The 19,315-nt window shown below is 42.1% G+C and overlaps 1 pseudogene; it reads right to left on the bottom strand.

Moving 5' to 3' along the window:
• Nucleotides 1-8,666: 8,666 nt before the first annotated feature.
• Nucleotides 8,667-11,647, bottom strand: LOC131817626 (large ribosomal subunit protein uL14-like; annotated as a pseudogene).
• Between the last annotated feature and the right edge of the window lie 7,668 nt (nt 11,648-19,315).

Below are 19,315 nucleotides of genomic sequence, written 5' to 3'. Positions count from 1 at the left end.
TAAAGGACTAGTGTCCAGAATCTATAAAGAACTTAGCAAACTCAACACCCAAAGAACAAATAATCCAATCAAGAAATGGGCAGAGGACATGAACAGACATTTCTGCAAAGAAGACATCCAGATGGCCAACAGACACATGAAAAAGTGCTCCATATCACTCGGCATCAGGGAAATACAAATCAAAACCACAATGAGATATCACCTCACACCAGTCAGAATGGCTAAAATCAACAAGTCAGGAAATGACAGATGCTGGCGAGGATGCGGAGAAAGGGGAACCCTCCTACACTGTTGGTGGGAATGCAAGCTGGTGCAGCCACTCTGGAAAACAGCATGGAGGTTCCTCAAAATGTTGAAAATAGAACTGCCCTATGACCCAGCAATTGCACTATTGGGTATTTACCCTAAAGATACAAATGTAGTGATCCAAAGGGGCACATGCACCCGAATGTTTATAGCAGCAATGTCCACAATAGCCAAACTATGGAAAGAACCTAGATGTCCATCAACAGATGAATGGATCAAGAAGATGTGGTATATATACACAATGGAATACTATGCAGCCATCAAAAGAAATGAAATCTTGCCATTTGCAACAACATGGATGGAACTAGAGCGTATCATGCTTAGCGAAATAAGTCAAGCAGAGAAAGACAACTATCATATGATCTCCCTGATATGAGGAAGTGGTGATACAACATGGAGGCTTAAGTGGGTAGAAGAAGAATAAATGAAACAAGATGGGATTGGGAGGGAGACAAACCATAAGTGACTCTTAATCTCACAAAACAAACTGAGGGTTGCCGGGGGGAGGGGGTTTGGGAGAAGGGGGTGGGATTATGGACATTGGGGAGGGTATGTGATTTGGTGAGTGCTGTGAAGTGTGTAAACCTGGTGATTCACAGACCTGTACCCCTGGGGATAAAAATATATGTTTATAAAAAATAAAAAATTAAAAAAAAAAAAAAAAAAGAAACACCCAACATAAAATAAGTATGTTCAATGTGCTTCAAGAAGCAGAAATGAGGGGCGCCAGGGTGGCTCAGTGGGTTAAAGCCTCTGCCTTCGGATCGGGTCATGGTCCCAGGGTCCTGGGATCAAGCCCCACATCAGGCTCTCTGCTCAGTGAGGAGCCTGCTTCCTCCTCTCTCTCTGCCTGCCTCTCTGCCTACTTGTGATCTCTGTCTGTCAAATAAATAAATAAATCTTTAAAAAAAAATCAGAAAGGACTAAAATGAAACAAAGAATAAAAGACTATAAAATAGAATGGATTCTATTGACAAAAGGATTCTAAATATCAAAATATAATGATTGGCATAGAAAAGCCATGAATGAGTTTAACAGTAAATTAGGCACAGTTAAAAAAGAGAATTAGTGAACTTCAGATAAATCTGGAAAAATATTATCCAGAATAAAACACAGAAGCAAAGAAATAAAAAAATCTGACAAAGGTAAGGTAAATTAAGAGATTGCATCAAGTGAGAAATTGCAGAGAAGAGAGGGAGCATGGAGCAGAAAGCAATATGTGAGTAGTCGATGATCAAGAGTTTTCCAGAAGAGATAAAAGAAGCCATCCTGCAGATTTGTGAATTCCCACAAAAGCAGAATTAAAAACAAAAGCAAAACAAACATGTCCTGTACTTCATAAAGAAACACTAAAGGCAAAAATAAGATTTCAAACAGTGCCAGATTAGAGAAAAGGGATAACTTCCATAGGAATGTCAATGAAACTAATAGCAGCCTACTACACTAAAATACGGAATCCTTTTACCTGGAATTACATACCCAGCAAAACTATCTTTCTAGAATGATAGAAAAATATCAATATTTTCAAATGAAAACTGAGCACATTTCCCCACAACTCTTTCTAATTAAAGGAGATTCTAAAGACTGCATTTGAGATAAGACTGCAATCACAAATAGGAAAATAGGATATGAAGGGGAAAATCACGAGTAGGGGATGGGATAAATAAGCAAGTGAACTTCACAAATTCTGATGGAATAAAACAATTATTAGAATATGTCATGAGGTTTTAAAAAAAGATGTCATACCTGCCAGCAATAGTATAGAAATAAGGAGATGGTAACATCTCAAAAACAGTTTATGTAAAAGCAAGTTACAGAATAATCCATGTGATATTATACCTTTTAATTAAATTTAATTAAAGTTTGAGAGCTTGCAAAGTAAGATTCTATAGTGCATATGGCCATATACCCATATAGTACAGGCATTCACAAATAGCATACACACCAATTTAAGGGTTGTGGTTACCTGCTGGCAGTGATGAGAGAGAAACAGAGAATTTCAGTTGTAACTATAATGTTCTAATTTGGAAATACAAACATATCTGAAACAAATATATACAAATTTAAGATTTGGTCAATCTGGGTAGTAGGTACACAGATATTCCTACATATTTGAAATATTGTAATAAATTATTTTGAAGTCAACATGGTCAGAAATGAAAGCTTATATGATATTAATTGGAGGATATGGTGGTTGGAAGGAGTCTTCTTTCTTCTTTATAATGTAAACCTGGAGGACAATTTAGCATGCTCATATGTTGACAGGGCAGAGTAGTAGAAAGGGTAATTGACACAGCATGAACTCTAGAAGGGATTAGGTGCCTGGATTCTAGAAAAATGCTTCATGATTTTGCCTCATATACAAGAGGGGTCCTCTCTTGATAAGAAGTATGTAGAAGGAAACCAGGTGAATTTCTGAGTTTGGTAAAGGAGAGTTGAAAGTGTTCCCATCTGATTGCTTGAATCAAATCAGGAAATCATTTGCTGAGAGAGAGAGGGCGGATGTCGGAGGAGTCTGAACAGGGCCTTGGTATCTACTGAGAGGTATCATACGGTTTTGGGCAAAGTGGGAGAGAGTGTCTCTCCCTCAATCTGTGTCATGTGCTCTTACTGTACCAAAGCCATGTCTCTCTTTTCACCAACAAGTTAACAGAGTCTTTAGTGAAATAGTTCTTTTGGAGGTACCACAGATTTTAGGTATGAACCTGAAGGGCTGAGTGGAAAGGCTGTCTGGTAGTAGTCACCTTTCCCTGAAACACCTTTCCCTGAATACATCACTGCTTTATACTCAACAAAGGACAAACTCAATGCTTCTCAGATTTTAACTGGGTATCTCATGCCCTCTCTCCCTCACCTCTCTTAGGAGGCTCTTTGGTTCTTCAACCAAATAGAGTTTGCTCCAGTGTCTTACCAGTTTCCCATTTGTGCTCATCTAGCTCAGAACACCAGGCTAAGTGAAACTTTGGATCAAACAAGGTTCTTTGCTCCTTTTCCTTCACAGTGCCCAGCCCTGGTTTTGAGTCCGAGCAGGGGCTCATCTCCAGGGAAATCTCACATCGTCTCTCTCTCCTTGGACAACACAACACTGTATCTGTATAGGCAAAAAAAGAGACTCTCAGAACCTCTTTAAGCCTTTGATCACATGAGCCCCACTTATCCCATTAACGGAAAGGAAATCAGCAATCAACAATAGACCATTTTTTCCAACATTTGAAAGACCATTTTCTTCATAAAATATTAAGTACCTCTTGGTGTGATAGTACCTATTTCTTATATAACTTTATTTGGTTTATATTCATGGCATTATGGGAGCCATGCACCACTGCCTCTGAGACTGCTTGATTGGTATTCCCACATTTAAATCCAAGGTAAAAGCTATAGTACATGCATCACCCTAAATCTGTTCAACTCAGTATTTTCAGATTTTAGTTTTATTCAGTTATATGCTGTTAACAGTGAACTTGAGAATTCTTTGATGATTGCCTTAGAGGCTGGTATCCCCTGAGAGAAATCCTTGGGATGAAGGCACAGAAGTTATTCATGTCCCTAGACCAAAGGGTCTAACAGTGGTCAATGTTGTCAGGGTTTCTCAATCTTGGTACTAATGACATTTGGGGCTGGATAAATCTTTTTGTATGATTCTGTCTAGTGTATTGTAGGATGCTTAACAGATCTCTGACCTCTACCTACTAGATTCAAGTACATCCCTGCTAATTTGTGGTAACCAAAATGTCTTCAAACATTGTTAAATGTCCCCTAATTGAAAACTGCTATTCCAAAAGATTATCTGAAACAAGGAGACAAACACAAATCAATTAAGTGAACTTGGTGTGGGAAGATCCACTAATTTAGATTGATTGAAGGGAGGGCCCCATCTGTACTATAAAATATGTTATTGCCAGTGCTATTACTTAATACAGTAATGATGAGGCCTGAATGCTGGTGATCCTAAGGCTTCTGCACTGCCTTTTTTTATTTCCTTGATTGATCCCTGTATATCTCATTTACTTCTAGGGTTTTAATGATTCTGTGTAGGCTGAAATGCAACCTAAAAGCAACCTAAATCTTTCTTCTGAGCTCTGGACCAATAAACTCAATTTCTTCTGGAGTCTGGACATTCTCTGAACACTTCAAACACAATTTTCTCCAGATTGATTTCTTACATTGGCCAGGAAGATGTTTGGATGCTAAAATTGTGATGATATTGCTCTTCTTAAAACTTTTGTTGGTACCCCCTTACTCTCAAAGAAAGTCCAACCTGCTTAACACAATGAAAAAGTCCCTTCATAGTCTGCCTGTTGGTCCTTTTGTTTCTTACTAATTCTTCCTCTCCTTTCCCTGGTACCTTGTCCAGTCACACCCATGTTCTCTCTCAACTCCAAGCATTTGATTTGTTTTTTCTCTCTTCCTGGCTCAGGCCTGCTGAGTCTTCCATTAATAGCTTGGATGTTTCTTTCTCCTGAAGTTGTCTCAGAGCCCACAGATTGTGTCTTGTAGCTTTAGTATGTGATCCTGTGTTTCTTCCTTCATAGTGCAAAGTTTTCCCAAGAGGATTTACTTTTACTAAGAAAGTCACACCTTCCAGGGTCTCCATGTACTTCCCTCCATAAAGAGAAGGGGAGGATTAGGTCAAGGAGTCCAGTTTCCCTAGATGAGGTCTCTGTGGCCACTTAGTATGAATCATATCCTATAGAGACTAGGAAGTCTGTTATCTTCCTCTGAAGGGTGTTGAATCTGCTTCTGTCAGGCAATTAAATTGCTGGAAGGCCAACTTGAGTTATGGATTTTATGTTTTGTTAGAATGTCCTGTGGCTTTACTCCTAGATCTAGAGAACAATCATAAATCTTGGACAGAATCCTAACTCCTATGACATAGTTCTAGGACTTCAATGAAATGCCTGAGGTGTGCACTAGCCCTTCTGACTGGCTGGGATACATACCCCAAACTCAGTCTCCCATGCACTAAACAGGAGCTGACATAAGGAGTCAATCCTTTTATTATTGTTTTCTTCCTATATTTCTTGGATTCCCACCATTTATATACAGTTTAGGAATGAGTCAGGAGCCAGAGGGAAGTCTCTAGACAGATCTAGAGACACCTCCTTCCCTATGGCTTCTTTAGTTAAAAGATTTGCACCTTGAATTTCCAGCCATTCTGCCAGTTTCAAACTCCCCTTGATATATGAAGTCAATATGACTATAGCTTTCAGCTACTACCTTAGTGGCCTAGTTGTATGTCTATGGCTCTCACTCTCTGTGGCTCTTTTAGGACAAAGGAAAAATTTTCTAGGTTCTGCCACCTTCTGGGCTCTTCTCTGTTCCCTCAAGTAACTATGCTTCACAATTTTTCCCCCAGAATTTGTAATTGCTTTCTGTGGGAAGATTCTATCTTTCCTGGAACTGGAAATCTAAATAAGTATTATTGAAAAGAAAAAAACAAGAATGTATTTTTGTGTTAATATCAAAAGAAACATAGGAAACTTCTGATTTATTGAATGCAAACAGTACACATAACACATAATATTTAAGATTGGTTGGAAATATTTTAGTCTCAATTATTTTAATTACTACTTTGTGATTTTTATCTTTTCTGAAAAATGTCTGTAGAGGCTGACTCAAACACAGAATTTTGTTCCCTCAAAAATTCTTAATATTAGATGATAAAATAAAGGCTTTTTTTGGAAGGGGGCAGATCACCTAAGTGCTTTATGTAACATCAAAACTCTGTAAGAGAATGACTGATATTTTGTTTCTAATTTTTTTAATTGCCATGCCTACACTGAAACTGCTAATGAACTATACATGGATAACCAAAATTGCCAATTATTGGTTTTTATCTAATTTGATATATTTTGTAATATTTGAATATTTTCAAATGTTTGCAATATTCAAGACTTTTCCCTCCAAAGCCTTTTCCTTGCTTGGCTTCCAGGAAAACCAGACTCTTCTAGTTTTTCTTCTACATTTCTGTGTTTACTCCCCAGATCCCTTTGCCATTTGCTTCTTGCTTCCTTAATTGCTAAAATTGAAATGTCCCTAGGGAGAGTCTTTATACATAATTTCTTTTCCATTGATATTCTGTCCCTTGGTGATTGCATCATGGCTTTAACTATTTTCTATACTATGACGAATTCCCAACTGTCATTTCCTCTTCATCTCAGATCTCTCCTCTGAACTGTAGAATTGTATATCCAGTTACCTACTCTCCATGTTCACTTAGATATCTAATTAGGTGTGTCAAACTCAACATATCTAAAACAGAACTCCAACCTTCCACCACCTCCTCACAACCTGCTTATTCTACAGTCTCCCCCACAACTGTTAGTAGCAACTCCATTCTTTGATTTCCTTGGCCAAAATTCTCAATCACCCTTGACTATCTTCTTAGAAAGTACCCAAAGACTATTGTCTTTCAGCAAATTTTGTTGGTTTACTTTCAAAGTCTAACCAAGGTTTCCTAGCCACTCCATCATCTCTAATCTAGATTACTTACTGCAAAAGTTCCCTAACTGGTCTCCTTTTTTCAGACCTTTCCCTCTCTAGTCTACTCCAGAGTGATTATTTCTGTTATTATTTTCTTAAACTACTTTGGACTTATTAATCTGGAGAATTCCTGAATTTGACTCAGAAATAAAAAATACTGTTTTCCACTCTTTGTTTTGGAGTATTAAAAATATCTGTATTGTATATATTGTGTTTTAAAGCATGCAAAATGAAAAAAAACTTTTAAAAAAGTTTTTATTTTAATTCCAGACTTCAAGTTATATTACACAGGTGTGGTAATCAAAACAGTATGGTACTGGCACAAAATTAGACACATTTATCAATGGAACAGAATGGAAAACCCAGAAATGAACCCACAACTCTATAGTAAATTTATCTTTGATGAAGCAGAAAAGAATATCTGATGGAAAAAAAGGTAGTCTCTTCAACAAATGATGTTGGGAAAACTGCATAGTAACATGCAAAAGAAAGAAACTGGATTACTTTATTACACCATATACAAAAATAATTCAAAATGAATGGAAGATCTAAATGTGAGACCTGAAACCAAAAAAGTCCTAGAAGAGAGCACAGGTAGCCTGTCCATAGCAAATTTTTCTAGATATGTCTCCTGAGGGAAAGGAAATAAAAGCAAAAATAAACTCTTGGGACTGCACCAAAATAAAAAGCTTCTACAAGAGTGATTATTTTAGATGTAAGTTATATTATGACCTTCTTTATTTAAAGTACCCACTTGCTTCCCATCCATTCAGAGTAAAAGCTGACATTCATGCAATATCTAAGGTCCTACATGCTCTCCACTAACATTCTCCTCTTTCTTACTTATCTACTACTCTCTCCTCCTGTGCCTTACAGGTCATCTTCTCCTTCTCTTCTCCTTCTCCTTCTCTTTCTCCTCCTCCTCCTCCTTCTTCTTTTTGAGAGGGAGAGGTCAGGGGAGGGGCAGAGCAGGAGAGAAAATCTTAAGCAGGCTCCTTGCCCAGCACAGAGCCCAACATGGGGCTCAATCTCACAACCCTGAGATCATGACCTGAAGTGAAATCAAAAGTTGGATACTTTACTGACTGTGTCACCCAAGTATCCCATCACACAGGTCTTCTTAAAGAGTTTAGGCACACTGCTGCCTCAGAACCATGGCACACTATGCCTGGAGGGTTCTTCTTTTAACTTCCTTCACTTCCTCACCATCTTATCTTATTTAAAAACCCCTACTTTAAAAAAAAAAATCCCTACTATAAGACTGTTTGAATAAGACTTATTCAAATCTGCTTTACTTTAGTCATGTCTTTCCCTCCTTCCCTACCTTGTTTTTCCTCAAGCACTTAGCATTCTCTGACATCCTATATATTATATTGTACTTTTCTATTTATTGTCCATGTTCACTGCATAGACTATAGTTCCATAAGGGCAAGGATTCTAACTAATCCTGGAATATGTATGAGTACTAAGTATAAGAAATTACTAAAAAAAAAAATTATTGAATGAGTTAATAATTAATGATGTTCAGGTTGATGTAAAGCAACTAGATTCTGAGGTATGTCGTTGTCGGGTACTTGAAGAGAAAACTCTTGTGGGTGAACATATCATAGTTTATCAGAAAACAGAGGACCCAAAGAAGCTAAACTCAAATGAAGGAGGCTCACGGATTCCTTCTCAGCTTCTCCCCTTTCTTTGACCTGTTCCGTAATTGCAAAGTCCCATTCTCATTTCAACACTTCTTTTTATTATCTCCTCTCTGGATGTTGACTATACATTAATAGTATCTTTTTTATGACATTTGTAGGAAGCAACTATTTTTGCCTATTATTCATTTTTCCTTCTTCTTGAGAGCACGTTCTTTGCTTTCAAGCTCTTCCTCAGAGCTCAGTCCCTGACATGCGGATGGAGCCAAGATCTTCTTTCTCCAGGATCCCGGAGTGTGTCATGGACCAGTCCTGGGCAATCAAATATTCCATCCCCCTGAATGGCTATTTTATTAGGGATGGCTTCAGTCATAGTGAGCAAATTCTGGGATATCTGCTAGAAGCATAAGAGGAACTTTTTCAACTGAGACTGTAGTAAGGCTAATAAAACTTGACCTACAAGAATCTATCATGTAGACATAATCTATCTGAGAATAAAACTAAACCAGGAAAGCAGAGTAGAGAGATGCAGACTGATTTCTGACAATAATATTTAATCTGTCCTTGAACCCATCCCAAGCTTATGACCCATTAAATTCCCTTTTTTGATTGAGTTGAATTAGCTGTGTCACTTATAACCAAAAGATTCCTGAGACAGGATTTAGTAATTTTCTATGTATAAATCAGTTTCTTATATTCATGACACTCCCAACTTCCACAGAAGCCTGTTGGATTCCTCTTCACATTTCCAGTAGCACTTAGTGATTTAGGTAAATTACTATAAATAATTAAATAATTATTTATATAAAAACAATATTATAAATCTATAAATACATTTAATGAATATAATAAATAAATAAGTAAAAAATCAATAAATACCTGGGTGGATGAATGGATAAGGAGAAATGTCCTGTTTCAAATTGTTTGCCGTTTATTTTAAAGTAGGGACTTCAGGGGCACCTGGATGGCTCAGTCGTTAAGCATTTGCCTTCAGTTCAGGTCATGATTTCAGGGTTCTTGGATCAAGCCCTGAATTGGGCTCCCTGCTCACTAGGAAGCCTGCTTCTCTCTCTTTCATGCCCCCACTTGTGTTCCCTTTCTCGCTTTGTCTCTGTCAAATAAATAAATAAAATCTTAAAAAAAATAATAAAGTAAGGACTTCAATTTGATCATATGAAACCTGTAATTGCATGCCCTATGTTTATAAATTTGATATACTTGAAGGAAAATATTCACTTTAGTGAAATTTTTAAAGCCACTTTTGAAAATGAGTTTCTGAATTATCTTCTGGAGCTAACAGTATCAACAATAAAAATCCATTATGAATAGTAAGACTATGATAGGATAGTAAAGATTCTGGAATTCTGGCTGTTTTCTTAAGAAAAGACATGAATGTACATGAATGGTTAATTACAACATACAAGGGAGAGGTGGCTGTGCCTTTAGCTGCTTTGTAAGGTGTGGCTTTCTTCTAATTCTCAGAGGCTGTCCTGGGTGTAACTGTCACAGATCGCATTGCTCAGTAACCCGATACTTATCATTGTATTAGTTTACCCTGAGCTAAAGACCAGCAGGTACTTCATTAGTTTCCTCATATTTAAAGTCCTATAGTAGACCCTAGATCTTTCTTCATAACTATTTTGTCAATGTACGATTATCATAAAATCTTTTTTATTTTTATTATTTTGGAGGGGGGAGCAAATAACTTTTTGTTTGTTTGTTTGTTTGTTTGTTTTAGCAAATACACCAAAAAATCCTGCCATGCTGCCAGCCCTGGATGCAATCCTGGGCCACAGCTCTGCACAGCTTTGCGGCTGGTCCTGTGATAGAAGAATCTTTCATTTCGCCTTCATTACTGGGTCATTACTAGGACCATCATGTTATCCTTGCAATAGAGAAACACACCATCTTTTCTCCAGTGTGACTTTTGTTGTCCAATTCCCCACTGCTGGATGTCCCTTTCTTCTGAGCTCTGGTTTGCCTTTCCCACTGTGGCCTCCACCATGTCACCCTCACCAGCAGCAGGACATCTGCTCAGCGGTCCCTCCATCCCCTTCCCAGAGATGATATACAGATTTGGGGTTCCTGTGTTGTCAGCACAGTTGATAAAGGCTCCCACCAGAATACCCAGGGGACTCGGGATTTCACATCAGAGGATCCACCACGTCCTTCACCTGGACATCTTGAATTCTGGAAAGGGACAGAAAAAGCAAAATATTTTTTAACTAATTGTTTAAACGCAATTATTTTACAGTGTCTTGCATATTAAAAGGGATTTTAGATATCCCATTCAAAGGCCTAATTTATTCTTCAGCCTCCATTAAATCCCTTGTTTTAATGTTAAATTAACGTTAACTTAATTTTCAAATACCACCAAAGAGCCCATGGTAGCTTTGTTAGTGATAAACTCATTCTAAAGCTATTCATTTTCTCTTATTAAGTTCTTTGTTCAAATGCCTTTGCCACCAGAAAAAACATAAGCAAGACTTTTCTTGTGGAAGGCCCATTTTGCTTTCATACATTCTTCTTTGCATCCTTGGCTGATGGCTGATGTTGTTGGAGCAGGTTTTAGGCAAGTCCAAGACTGTGATAGAAAGTTCAAACCACTGTCTCCTCAGTGGCAGGTGCGATGAGATTGTGAGAGGCCAGGCTCCTTGAAGGTGGTTAGTACTCTGCCTGTTCCTCAGAGGGATCTCCTCCTCATGGCTCCCATTTCCTCTGACTCTGCAAGTCAGGTCTGTGACCACTGCATGAGAAGGAGGAGGAATGCTAGTCCTCTTCCAAAAGTTTACCTGTGACAGGAAGTGTGACTGACTTGACCAGGGCAGCCCTCCAACTGCCTATAGGGCCTGGACCAGTAACGTGGATGAGCCAAGTGGCCATTTGGCCGCAGGAGGCCTCAGGCTCTGCCCAGAGTGAATGGCTGCCATGAGCTCTGTGTCTTCCCAGAGCTGCTGAATCTTTCTGAGATGCCAAATTTGAACTTCTATATACAACTACCTGGATCAAAAATATTGGGTACTCACCCAATATTTTATAAAACTTGGTGAAGCACTTGTGTGGTCTTTTCTTTGCTCCGTGTCTGTTCTGCTGCCCTCCTCCTTCTGGGTGGCGGGTGAGGCGTCCCTCACATGGGGTGGCTGAGGGCTGCCCTTGTGGAGCCCTGCACGGCCATCCTTGGTCCGCTCTTTTAGAACATCACCCCTCGCTGGCATGCGGGATGAGTTTGGCAGTCAGTTGGCTTCTGTGTCTAAGTTTATTCTCTAAGAACATTTCAGCTCTCCAAGTAATTGAGGGATAATTGTAACTATCATGATGCCACCTCCAAGGACTGGGGTGAAAATTAATGAAGTGCTTCTCACATCCTCTCAAGCACCTTCAGATGAAGCTGTGACTTTGTCACAGAATGTTATTCATCCGCTACCAGGTGGAAATTAAGGAACTCACAGGGCAGTGTTCCTGGAAGCTTGGCAAACCCAACCACCTGCATCCCAACCCCCTTGGCTTGGTGGGGGGCAAGGGGGGGTTTCCTTGTGGAAATTCAAATTCCCAGCTTTACTCAGATCCTCAGAGAATGGGACTTGACACCTTGGGTTTTTTTTTCTGTTTGTTTGTTTTTTAAATTTGCATATATTATATGTGAATCATCAGTCTGTGAAGCCTCAGTATTACACAATTCACAGCGCATACCCTCCCCAATGCCCATCACCCAGCCACCCTATCCATGGCCCAGCAACCTTAGATTTGTTTCCTGAGATTAAGAGTCTCCTGCGGTTTTGTCTCCCTCTCTTGGGTTTTAACAGGCATAGGCCCACACCCAGATGATGCGAATGTCATTAAAGTTGGAGGAAGACATCTGAGCCTTTGGAAGAAACTAAGGAGAGACGGCCGTGAAAAAAATCTTTGGGTTAAAATGGGGGCTTTTCACTCAGCTTCTCTGAGCCTGTGAAAATGGCTTAGTAAGGTGTTGGAAATGTTTAACATAGAACAAAAGAACAAGCCTAGAGATATGGGGTGATAAATATAGGTGATGTAGACAGCTTATGGTGACCTAGAGAGCTGGGTTCAAATCCAGATGTGAAGCCAGAGAAAACTTATTCTGCCTCTCTGAGCCTCAGTTTCCGCATAAAGTTCAAGGATAAAAATCGAGAGGTACAACTCTCTCATAGAAGCCTCTTGAACTCAAGGTATCCACATTTAAGCCAGAGAAATAGACTGTGGGTGTGGCTAATGCTACTTGGATCTGCCTGCAATCAAAGAGATAAGAAATAAATACGTGTTCTAGGAGTGCCTGGGCAGCTCAGTCATTAAGCAGCTGCCTCGGGCTCAGGTCATGATCCCGGGGTCCTGGGATCGAGTCCCTCATCAGTCTCCTTGCTCAGTGCGGAGCCTGCTTCTCCCTCTCCCACTCCCCCTGCTTGTGTTCCCTCTCTTGCTGTGTCTCTCTCTGTCAAATAAAGAAATAAAATCTTCAAAAAAAAAAATGTGTTCTAGAGAGTTCTGCCGCCTAAAGAATCACAAACCTGGACAAACAGAGACCGAGGCTGTTTCAGAGGGAACCTTTAAACCTGTCTGGCCAGAAAGCAGGCTGGGGAAGTGGAATGGTTCCCCAGAAGGAGTACATCTTCTCCGTTGCCCTCTTTAGAGGTGGCCGAGAACAGCAGAACCGAGAGGACGTGAAACAGGGCTGCAGAAAACAAGGTCACGGGGGCTTCTTCGGGAGCAGTATTGGTGAACACCCAGCGGGGCGACAGGAGTGTGCGCTGCGCTGGTCCTTCCCTGCTCCACAGCTGTGTGGGGGGTGTGCGGGGTTAGAGAAGCTGTTCCTGTCCACAGAGATGGTCCTGCGTGGCAACCTCCCAGTGATGCCCTCAGGGGTGTGCCATTCTCCCCGGGGTAGGGGGTGTGTATTCCCCACATGGAAGGGGAGAAAGTTCCTATTTATGACTAGGGGAAAGGCCTTGATCAGAGGATTCGATTATTGTTCATGAATATTTGTTGCCCCTCCTGGGGCGGGGGGGATGGGAAGGGGAGAGTAGGGATTACTCTTCTCCTCTCCAGAGATGTTAGGCTTGTGAGTTGCGAGGGAATTGGCCAGTGAATTGCGAGTGAGTGACTGTGTTATTTCAGAAGCCTTGTCTCTTCTCTGTGTGCGGGTACAACCGGTTAAGCCCCCAGATCAGACCTGCCACTGCGCCCAAGCCAGAGAGGGGTGGTTGGAGCTTCCAATGGCCTGCAGGGGAGCAGCGCAGAAACTGTCATCGCTCTAAGCCAGGGTCAGCAACATTTCTGTAAAGGGCCAGAAAGAAACTATGTTAAGGTTTGTGGGCCATGTGGTCTCTGGAACAATGACTCAGCTCGCCTCTGTATCAAGAAACTGGTCCCAGACAACACCTAAACAAATGGGCATGGCTGTGTTCCAATGAGACAAAGAAGGAGTGGGCTGAGTTGGCCCTTGGCCATAGTTTGCCAATCTCTGCTACAAGCCGTTGAGATTTGTGGGGAGGGGGTCCTTCATTTTCCCTAATGTGCTGGATCTCACACTTTAATATACATCAGAGGCACCCAGAGGGCTTGTTAGAACACAGATTGCTGGGCCCTGCCTGGAGGCTCTGGGAGATATACCTGGGTGGGGGGCCCGAGGATGTGCATTTCTTTTTTTTTTTTCTTTTAAGATTTTATTTATTTATTTGAGACAGAGAGAGAGGGAGAAAGAGAGAAAGAAAGAGAGCGAGAGAGAGCACAAGCGGGGAGGAGGGTCAGAAGAAGAGGGAGAAGAGACTCTCCACTGAGCAGAGAGCCCGATGTGGGACTCCATCCCAGGACCCTGGGATCATGACCTGAGCCAAAGGCAGACGCTTAACCCACTGAGCCACCCAGCCGCCCCAAGGACGTGCATTTCTAACATGTTTCCTGATGATGTTGATGCTGCTGATTCTGGACCACCCTTTGAGTATCACCGCCCTGGTCCTTCTTGATTGATTTATTATTGTAAACTGGACTAATATCAGAACTTAGCTCATGGCGGTGTTGTCCTAACTAAAGGAAACAGCACTGTAACGTTAATTAGGGGAAGTCCTGGGACTTGGTAAGTGCTCAGTAAAAGTTAGGCACTGTTACTACACATACAAGAACACTCCCTTTCCTACTGGAAGATAGAGAATGGTGGATGAAATGACCATTTGCTTCACAGATGGGTCCTCACTACCTCAAATACTCCACCACCAGATTTATTTAAAGAGCACATGTTGTGGTCCATTTGCAACCAGCTTTCCATGGCAACTTGACTTCCAGTCAGGAGAGTGGCTACTACTCAGAACAGGTGGACCTTTACCATCTCATTGAGCAGGTGGCCATCTGCCTTCTGGATTCTCTGAGGGTGGGGAACTCCAGATGAACTTGATTCCTTCAGGTAGGCACTCAAATTAAGACAACCATCCCAACACCATTGGTGGTTAGGATGGTTACATCTATTCTGAGAAGGTTCCATGGACACTGCCTGGTTAGGGACATGGCTTGCAGTTGTAGGATGAGTATGTGCCTGGGCGCCCAGAGAAGAGCCCACCTAGCACACATGTGACCTGACTGCTCACTGCAGTGGGGTTATACAACTTATCACAGGCTTGTTAGGAGGATTTAGTGAGAGTGCCTGTTTGGGGAGCCAGGGAGCCTAAGGTTCCCTGCCCGCTGGAAGACTTCTGCCTGTCCTTCCTGGAAGTCAGTAGTGTGCAGGGGTCAAGGATGCAACCTCTGGTCCCAGTGACCTGGGGTCAAAGCTTGCCCCTTCCATGCTGTGACTTCCACGCACATTATTCAGCTGCTCTGCAAGCCTGTGGCACTATTCTCTGCTCAATGTTGATGACTACAACATTCATTGGACTCACCACATGCCAGGGGCTTTGGCAGACCCCTTACCTGTACATCTCCTTTCATCTTCCACCACACCCTGCAGGGGGTGTTCTTATATTTATATAAGAATATGTTATATACTTATATAAGTTGTATACTTATATGTTCTTATATTTTATAGACAAGGAAACTGAGCTCTGGAGAAGTTAAATAGCTTGCTAATGTGGACAGCCTGCAGGTGGTGAGAGCTGGCTCCCAGTCTTGGGTTTTGGGGGTAGAGTCCATCCTTCTGGCTGTGACACTGTGTTGCTTCAGTCCCAGCACTCCGTCTCCTGACAGTGTGCTTTGGGGACCACTGATCCTCCCAGCCCTCCTGAGGTTTCCTCCATCTGTGTCTTCTCAGTAAATGTTTGTTGAGGCAATGCAGGAAGGCATTAAGCAAAGTGTGCATGAATGTTAATCCATCTGCAGCCTCTGTGGTGTGTACCCACGCCTTCCTGGAGGAAGGGTCACAGACACCAGTGTCTCCTTTCATACAACAGTGCAAAGAACAGACTGTTACTCTGACTTGGGCGCTGCTCCTAACTTCCCCCAGCTTCTGGTGACTGTCGCCCACTGGATGCCAGCTGTAGGCACACTGTGGTTTGACTCGAGTGGGGTTCATCTTTTCTTCTGCCTCTGACAGCTAAATCCACATCTGCGTCTCCCAGAAATGCTTCTGAGATTGCGTTGTCCACCCCTCCAGGAAAATAGGAACCACCAGATCCAGTCGGGAACTGAGGGTGGTTGTTCTCAGGCCTGCACAGAGAGAAGCCAGGGTAGTAACTTCCCTTTCAAGGAGGAGGAGGGAACAGCCAGTTCCCTGTGCAGCCCAGCCTGGAGGGCACCTCTGGTCAGAAGTAAGGAAAAGCAACATCTCCGTGATTAATGTAAAATTAATAAGGACATGTTCTTCCTTGTGCTTCCTTTTGGAATTTCCTATATGATAGGCAATTTGTGTCCAAGATTTTTATATTATTATTATTATTATGAAGGAAATTAGAGCCATATTTAGACTGGGATACATTATTTGGTTTCTCCATTTATTTACAAGTCAGCATTGAGAACCCTCTCTTTAGAAACAAAGTTAGAAGTACAGGCTACAAATTGGCAAACGAAATCCTAGTTCCAAATAGCACAGTGGCATTTGCAAACCCTGTGGCTTCCAATCTATGTTTACTTTGAATGGAATGAGAACGGGGAAAGCTTTGGAAAAGCCATCTGCTCAACTCCCAGTGGCTTATGCTTCTCCTTTGGTCTGAAATTTGGACTTGGGTAGGGGAGTGAGGGGCATGGTGAGCAGTTCTTCTCCTAAATTGGCTCATCCCAAATGTCAGGGAGCCACACTTCTCCACGTCCTGATGACTCCTGGCTTCCCTCAGAGCCCTGACTCATGACCACGTGGCTTATGAGGATGTGAACTGGCATTCCTACTGTCGCCATGTCATGTGGGTTTTGTGTCCCTCACCTACCACTGATACTCCTAAGTTGTCTCTCTTTTTTTTCCCTCTCCAGTGCCCCCTCCCATGTTAATTTTCTAAAAGCCAAGCTCTAGTCACTCTTCTGCATAGAAAACTTCATTACCTCTCTATTGGCTATGCAGCAAAGTCCAGACTTTTTGGCCTGACAGTCAAAGTTCCCAGTCTGACTTCTTCATAAATTTCCTGTCTCTTTCCTTCTCTTCCTAATGTTACCCAAAGCAGACACTGTTGGTACCCTATGCATATTCCCCCTGGTCCTGATCTCCAGAGCACATACCTCCAGTCCTGGGTTTCCCTGCTCAAAGGTGTGCTCTGGTCTCTGGAGCTCCTGTTACCAACTATATTGAGTACCAGAGAATTAACAATTCCCTACCCCACAAACCCCTGTCCCCCACCCGTAGTAGCCGTGAACTCATGGGAGTTCATATGTAAATACTCAGCTCCCTCAGCTTGCTGTTGGGACTCTGCAATGCATGTTCTGCATGACTTCCAACATTCCCCAGAGACATTCAGCTTCCAGGCCCTCAGAGGTCCTTGGATGGATAACACACTGTTTGTTGGCTGCTTCCTACACCTGCTCCACTTCCCTACTCCTCCTCAAGTGTTTCCTGGAGTCCCACCCTCCAAATCTACTTGTGGTACATCCTTGCCTAGTGCTGGCTTCTGGAGGAACCACAACCCTGATGCTCCCTGTATCATTTTCTTCGGGCCTCTAACAAAGTACCAGGCTCTGCAAGACTTAAAGCAGAAATTCATTTTTTGACAATTCTGGAGGCCAGAAGTTCTGAAATCAATGCTTTGACAGGGCCATACTCTCTGACAGTTCTAGAGCAAAGTCCTTCCATGCCTCTTTTAGCTTCTGGTGTTGGCGCCAATCCTTAGTGTTCCTTGGCTTATAGTTACATTGTTCCTGTCACATGCCATCTTCTCCCTGTGTCTTCACATGGTCTGTGTGTCTTGTCTGCCTCTTTCCTATTTTTTTTTTAAGATTTTTATTTATTGATTTGTCAGAGAGAGAGAGAGAGAGCACAAGCAGGGAGAGTGGCAAGCAGAGAGAGAAACAGGCAGAGGGAGAAGCAGGCTCCCCGTTAAGTAAGGAGCCCGATATGGGGTTTGATCCCAGGACCCTGGGATCATGACCTGAGCTGAAGGCAGACACTTAACTCACTGAACCACCCAGGAACCCCTGTCTCTTTCCTGTTTTGATAAGGACACTACCTCTACTGGATTAGGACCCATTCCAATGACTTCATTTTCCCTTGGTTACTTTGGTGAAGACCCACTTCCAGATGAGATCCCACTCTGAGCCACTGGGGGTTAGGACTTCAGCTGATATTCATGGACATCATAATTCAGCCCTGCCTCTCCTCCTTGCTCTTTTGGGGCTGGCATTTGCTTCTGCTACTTCCTTGTCCCAGAATAAGAACATTATTCCTTCATTTCTGACTGTGAGACTCAGATATAGCTTCAGCACCTGCTTCTTCCACATAGAGTACTCTGGGACTGCTTCTCCACAGGCTGTACCCCTGCCTGCCTGAAGTTCTGGTGCCTCTGGGTCCTGAGGGTGTGTGCCAGATGACACAGCTGAGCCTGCAGTGGTGACAGGCACAGAGGTATTCTGGAAAGACTTCTTGCTTGATGGTTGGAAGCATGCTGTACAACCTCAATAAAACTAAAATGATCACAAAATGGATTATTTTATATTAATTTTAGAATCCACTTGGGCTTAGACAATTATTTTTATTTCAACACTTATTGGCATTCTTTCTGGAAGATACACATCTTTTTTTTTTTTTTTTTGTCTCAAGAAATCTAGTCTAATAAGTAAAATTGAACCTTCCTTGGACTTTGGACACTGGAAGCACCTGAGAATTACAGTGTAAGCATGGCTTTCAGTACACAGGTGCAGATCCAGAAGGGACAGGTGACTGGGGGTGTCAATGGGGAAGGGACAGACCCTAGGAGTGGTGTCCCAGGCCTGCATCGCCAGCATTGTTTTCTGCCAGCTGGTACTTCCTCCTCAGATTGAACTTCTGAGAAAAATCATTCTGGTGACCTGAATGTCATGGAGCCTTGAAGAAATGGGCTTATAGATAGTCATAGGTAGGTTCCAGAAAAACATTTGGTAGTAACTGTGAAGGGTAGACAGTTCTAGTTGGGCGTGCAAACCTTACAATCCTTTGCTTGATTTTTAAGAAAAATCTAACCAACCCACACACAATTCTCCAGAGTCTACTTGGTGGAGGCTCATTTCTGTGCTTCCTGCAGTGTGTGAGCATAACAAAGGGAGGGACTTCTGGGGTTCAGCCCAACATAGCATTGTAGACCCAGAACTATGACCACCACTCCCCATTTATGCAGATCAGACCCACAGAATGAGAAAATAAATAAAACCCGTGTCTCCTTGGGAGAGAGGACTGAAAGTTAGCTAACCCAGACCTCTTCACAGACCCGATGCAGGGTTCCAACAGCTGGCAAGAAAACCTGAACTTGTTTAGGTGACTCACATTGGGG

Source organism: Mustela lutreola, chromosome 16, assembly GCF_030435805.1.
Source record: "Mustela lutreola isolate mMusLut2 chromosome 16, mMusLut2.pri, whole genome shotgun sequence".
Classification (NCBI taxonomy): Eukaryota; Metazoa; Chordata; class Mammalia; order Carnivora; family Mustelidae; genus Mustela; species Mustela lutreola.
Note: the sequence above shows the minus strand (reverse complement) of the source record. Positions and strands in the feature narration are given on the sequence as shown.